General features: G+C 33.9%; 1 pseudogene; it reads right to left on the bottom strand.

The window, feature by feature from the left end:
* Window positions 1–5,576: 5,576 nt before the first annotated feature.
* The window catches only part of LOC100954314, a 12,216-nt pseudogene continuing 11,500 nt past the window's right edge, over window positions 5,577–6,292 (bottom strand).

The raw sequence follows: 6,292 nt of genomic DNA, 5'->3' as shown, positions 1-6,292 counted from the left end.
AAAATTATATATTGCTTTGAGTAGTATGGACATTTTAACAATGTTGATTCTTCCCAGCCACGAGCATGGTATGTTTTTCCATTTGTTAACATTTTCAGCTATTTCTTTCCTCTTCTTACTATCTTGACACTATCCTTTGATACACAAAACTTTTTAATTTTGATGAAGTCCAATGTATCAATTTTTCCTTTTATTGTTCATTCTTTTAGTGCATACTAAGAATCCCTACGGTAATGAATATTTAGCCCTATTTCCTTCTAAGAGTTTTATGATGTTAGCATATATATATGTGTCTTTGGCATATTACGTATATATATATATACACAATTACATATATATATACATAAAACTCTAAGAGTATATATATATGTAATATGCCAAAGACACATATATATGAAAATATATATATATGCACACACATATATATGTATACACACACATATATACACATTATTATATATACACATTATGTATATGTTATATATATGTAATATGCCAAATACATATGTATATAAATATATATATCACACACATACATATATATGTATACACACACACACACATATTCTCCCTGATTCATGTTGACTTAATTTTGTAGGGAAAAATAATTATTAAAACTCACATAAGACAAGGAATACTCTATTTCCAATGATCACAGTAGAAAACATCATAATTTGAAGTTATGGAGTAGATTACTTGGCAGTGCATTTGGAGTGGATAAAATTAGCCTTAGGCAAAATGAAGGTTAAAGAAAACCTGGTAAGAATTAAATTGTTTGCCTATAATAAATTGTATCAGAGAACATTGCATAAGAACATTTATGGGAAATAAAAAGTAACATAACCCTAAGAAAGTAAAATTCTCAGATCTAGCATACAATGAAAAATTACTACTCATGGAAAAATCAGAAAAATTTGACCCACAATGGAGAGAAAAGACAATCAATAAAAACAACGTACGGAATTACTAGGTAAATTTATTCAAATAATTTATTTTAATAATTATATTTCACATGTTCAAGAAGTAGAAGAAAGACAGAAGATGTTATATATCCAAAGGTCTTTAAAAACTCAAGTAAAACTTTTGACAATGAAAACTTTAATATCGGAGCTGAAGAAGACACTGGATGGATGAAATTTACAAGAGATTTGACAACACAGAAGAAAAGATCACCAAACCTGAAGCCACAGCAATCGAAACCACACAAAATGAAAAGCAAACTAATAAGAAAACAAACACTGAAGAGAACAAACATCCTTTTTCTTCATGAATTTTTTTTTATTAAATCATATCTGTGTACATTAATGTTATCATGAGGTACAGAGTGCTGTTGCTATATACAATTTGAAATACTTTCATCCAACTTTATGTCATTTTCTTAGTTGTTTGTTAAGACATTTATATTCTACATTTAGAGAGATTCACATGTACCCTTATAGGATAAACCATAGCCATAATCCCACCAATCACCCTCCCTCTACCCATCCTCCCCACTCCCCTTCCCTCCCTCTCCCCTTTCCCCATACTCTTGGGCTAAAATTGGGTTATAGTTTTCCTATGAAAGCTATAAATTAGTGTTATAGTAGGGCTGAGTACATTGGATACTTTTTCTTCCATTCGTGAGATACTTTGCTAAGAAGAAAATTTTCCAGCTCCATCCATGTAAACATGAAGGAGGTAAAGTTTCTGTCTTTCTTTATGGCTGCATAGTATTCCGTGGTATACATATACTCCAATTTATTGATCCATTCGTGGGTTGATGAGCACTTGGGCTTCTTCCATGACCTAGCAATTATGAATTGGGCCGCAATGAACATTCTGATACAAATATCTTTATTGTAGTATGATTTTTGGTCTTGAGGATATATACCTAGTAGAGTATATAGGAATATATACCTATATAGGATATATACCTAGTAGAGGAATTATAGGATCAAATGGCAGGTCGATTTTTAGTTCTTTAAGTGTTCTCCAGATGTCTTTCCAAAAGGAACGTATTAGTTTGCAATCCCACCAGCAGTGTAGAAGTGTTCCCTTTTTTCCACCTGAATTTTTGTCCGTAAGTTTTGAGATTTTGATTGTATATCTTACAAGTTCTTTATCAGGTATGCGATTTTTAAATGGTTTCTTCTACTCCAAAACTTTTGTTTTTGTTCTCTTTTGTTCTTTTACTTTAGAAATGCAAGAGTTCTTCATTTTGATGAAATTTATTTACTGTCTATGTGATACAGGACAGGTGGGCCCCAGCCAGCTCAGCCTGTGGCAGCAGCTGGCAGAAGAACCAGCCGTCTGGAGGGTAGGTGGGGGCCATAGGAGGCTCCAGTAGCTGGAGGGTCCAGACACCAGTGCCTTGGTGTCTCCTTCCAATTCCACTTTTGGCTGAAGGGGGAACCCCATCTTTTCTAGGTTTGGTCAGTTTCATGGTCTGGTCAATTTCATGTAAGTTTCCTAGGCCTGAATTAAAGGGATTATAGCCATTTATTAACTGAGTTCTGGCTCCATGCCACTAAATGTAACAACTGAGTTCTGGCTAAATATAACTTTAGAGGACCCAGGCCAGCTAAATGTAACAATTGAGTTGTGGCTAAATAACCCCATGCTACTATATATACCCCTGAGCAGAAAGCCTAGGGAGAGACAGAGGGAGCAAGAGAGCTTTTTCCCCCACCTGGGTTGTCTTTGCCAGGAGCTTTGGCGTTTTTGTATTTTTTTCCTTTTCTGTAAATAAATCCTGTCTTACCACTGATCTGTGGTCCATGGATTTGTTGTTTGAATCACTGAGACCAAGAACCTTGAAGATGAAATTCTAGTATCATATGGGTCATGCTTTTTCTGTCATCCCTAAGATACCCTTTGTTACCAAATTTAACAAAGATTTTTTTCTTTATGTTTAATTCTTTTTCTTTTTCTTTTTTTTTATTTTTACATATACATGTGATTATTAGGTTTCCACTTTTTGCCTTCACAGAATTAAAAAGGCTTAAAATTTACCAACAATAACAATGTTTAAGGTAAGGACTAGAAATAAAAACCTCATAAAGAATGAATGAAGATAAATCCATTCAGAAAAGAAATCAGACGATTGCTGCAATGAAGGATTAAGCAATAATAATAATAGTAATGCAAAGAAAGAAACATTCACATTGCTAAATAAGAGTATGACTATTATAGAATGCTTTGACTCTGAGGTTCAGTATAGAGTCATCAGTTAACTTCTTATTTTTTTCCAAAGTCTCAAAAAATAGGGAACTAATATTTATAAATAAAAATAAAAGATAATTTCAAAAAACAGATCATGCCAAATCTTATAGACAATAGAAAACGAAGAAATACTTCAAAATCATTCTGCTTAATCTGGATAAATCTGATATTAAAATTGGAAAAAATATTATTATAAAGGGAAAATTACAAACATAATTCACTTTTAAATTAGGATACAGTATCCTGTATCTTAAACAACATATTAACAAGTTGAAGTAAAAATTAGTGTTTAAGTGATGTACTTTAGTCAAAATCAAATCCAATTTATGTGAGAATTAGTCACTATTTTCTTTTTTTTTTTCTTATCCTTACCCTCATCCCCTCCCTCCTTCTTTGTCTGCTCACCCCTTTCCCCATTCCCCACCATATCATTAATTGTCATTAATTGTCCTCATATCAAAGTTGAATACATACCTATGCTTAATTCTTCAAGTGTTAGAATTTTAGGCTTGGCTTGGTCTCTGTTTAGTGTCAAGGTAATTTTTGTATATAATGTGAACTAGAAGCAAGTTTTTTGTTGCTATTACTTTCTTACCTAGAGCACTATTTGTTGAAAAGATTGCCTTTTCTTTTTCAGTTTGCTTTACTAATTAATTGACCATACAGGTTTCTGAACTCTGTTCTGTGATAGTGATCTTTTTTCACTTTCATTATAAAGCTGCACACATACAGGGGTAACATGTAGCCTTTAAAATTTATTTTTCTAAACATTGGCTACTCTGATTTCTTTATTTTTCCATGTGAGTTTTAACATAGGCTGACAAATTTCTACAAAAGAATGTTGCTGAAATTTTGGTTGGAATTTTTATTAAAATCACTTTAAATCTATTGAACAATTTTGGGGAGAACTTCTATTTAGCAATATTGAGTCTTCCAAGACATGAACGTGATATAGTTTGCAATATATGCACAGTTTTTCTTCCATAAGTATTTTATAGCCTTCACTGTATACATCTTATACAAGTGTTCTAAGAGTTATAGCTGTTTTTTGCTTTGTTGCAAGAATAAATGAATCTTTCAAATTACAGCTTTCAATTTTTCATTGCTAGTGAAAAAGATTCTCTCCTTTGACAAGCTCTACTCAAGCTCCCCTGAACTCTATTCTTAAATGTTCCCTGACATCAGAGCCTCTGCACTAGTCCCTACATTGTTCAATTTTAGCAAGAATCATAAGTGAGTTTATCAGAATCCCCTATCGTCAATGTCACATCATCCTTGAAAGCTGATCCAGTTCTTCATCCATCATCATCCCCTATGGTGACATCATCTCATCAGGTGATATCTGATTACCCCGGCCTATCTTCTGCGGTGATTGATCTAGCTGGATTCCCCTTCACTCTGTTGTTTCCCTTTAGTAACTTGCCTTCCACCAACCCCTACCCTGATACTTGTTGTATTCAGAGTTGAGCTGAATCTCTGTTCCCCACTACAAAACTCCATTGCAGTGCTATCAGGAGTGTCCTTAATCAAGTCTGCCTTACACTGTTTTAGCAAGTGCCATGAGTAATTTTCTAACACTGATACACAGAAATATAACTGCCTTGCGCTTATTGACCTTGTATTCTGTAACTTTCCTAAAATCATATACAGGTTTCTATAGTTTTGGTAAATTCTTTGGGATTTTTCTAGATCAATAATCATGTCATTTGCAAATAAAAAAAATTTTACTTTTTTTTCAAAACTGGATAACTTTTATTTCTTTTTCTTGCCTGATTGTCTTAGCTAGATCCTTTAATGCAATGTTGAATGAAAGTGGTAAGAGAGAATATCCTTACCTTGTTAAATATCATTGAGAATAATCACTGCCTTTTATCTTTGAATATGACATTAGCTGTAGCAAATTTTTCTGTTTATGTGTAACTGTCTTTATATCAAGTTGAGGAAATTCCTTTCTGTTGCTATATTGAAAGTTATCATTACGAATAAATGATGAATTTTGGAAAATCTTTTTCTGTACCTTTTGAGATAATCATATGTAGTTTGTCTTTAATTTGTTTCTATGGTGAATCGCAATGACTGATTTTATTTTTTATTTATTTTTTCAATGTTAGATCTTTATGATGAAAGTGTCCTACCCTTTTCTAAATGCAGCTGAAAAATGACAGACTAGGGACAGAACATTGTGAACTTTGTACTGTTGGCATTATTGCTCATTAAATGATCATTCGCTAACAGTCACTGAAGTTACAAATTAAGGAAATTATATATAAAATATGGCAAAAACACAGTAAAAAGACTGAAGTTTGCCCATTTCTGCTCAGGAAGTGCCTTCACTCCCAAGCTTTACATGTTCTTGTTTTGGCTCCAAAAATTCACTACTGTTTCTCTTCCTTTTGATCTTCCTTTTGTTCCCCAGTGCCAGAACTTCCAGAGCCTTCTCACTCAGATGCCATCACTGTGTATGCCAGTTCAAAGAGCTTCAATGATGGCTGTTGAAGGGAGGATGCTGCCTGCTTGATGTTTTCTCCTGTTTCACTGTCTTTTCCAGCCAGGAGCTCCCTCATTTTGGAAATATCTTCTTTTAGCTTGTTGTACTCATCAGCAGGCAGTTGGTCCTTGAATTCTTCCATCTTGGTTTCTGTGTCATGAATGATTCCTTCAGCCATATTAACTGCTTCAACTCGTTCTTTCTTTTTTCAGTCTTCCTCAACATCTTTGCATTTTTAACCATATTTTCAATATCATCTTTGCTTAAACCACCAGAAGACTGGATTACAATCTGCTGCTCACATCTTGTGCCCTTATCTTTGGCAGAAACATGTACAATCCCATTGGCATCAATGTCAAATGTAACTTCAATCTGAGGGACTCCACAAGGGGCCAGGGGAATTCCAGTCACAGTAAACTGTCCAAGAAGTTCATTGTCTCCAACCATCTCTCTCTCGCCCTGACATACTTTAATCTCCACTTGAGTCTGTCCATCAGTAGCTGTAGAAAACATCTGGCTCTTCTTGGTTGGAATAGTGGTGTTCCTGTTAATAAGCATGGTAAAGACACCTCCCAAAGTCTCAGTACTCAAAGACTGGGGAGT

This window comes from Otolemur garnettii, unplaced genomic scaffold, assembly GCF_000181295.1.
Source record: "Otolemur garnettii isolate 467f Iridium unplaced genomic scaffold, OtoGar3 scaffold00059, whole genome shotgun sequence".
NCBI classification, from domain to species: Eukaryota; Metazoa; Chordata; class Mammalia; order Primates; family Galagidae; genus Otolemur; species Otolemur garnettii.
This window is presented reverse-complemented; position numbering and strand designations above follow the sequence as displayed.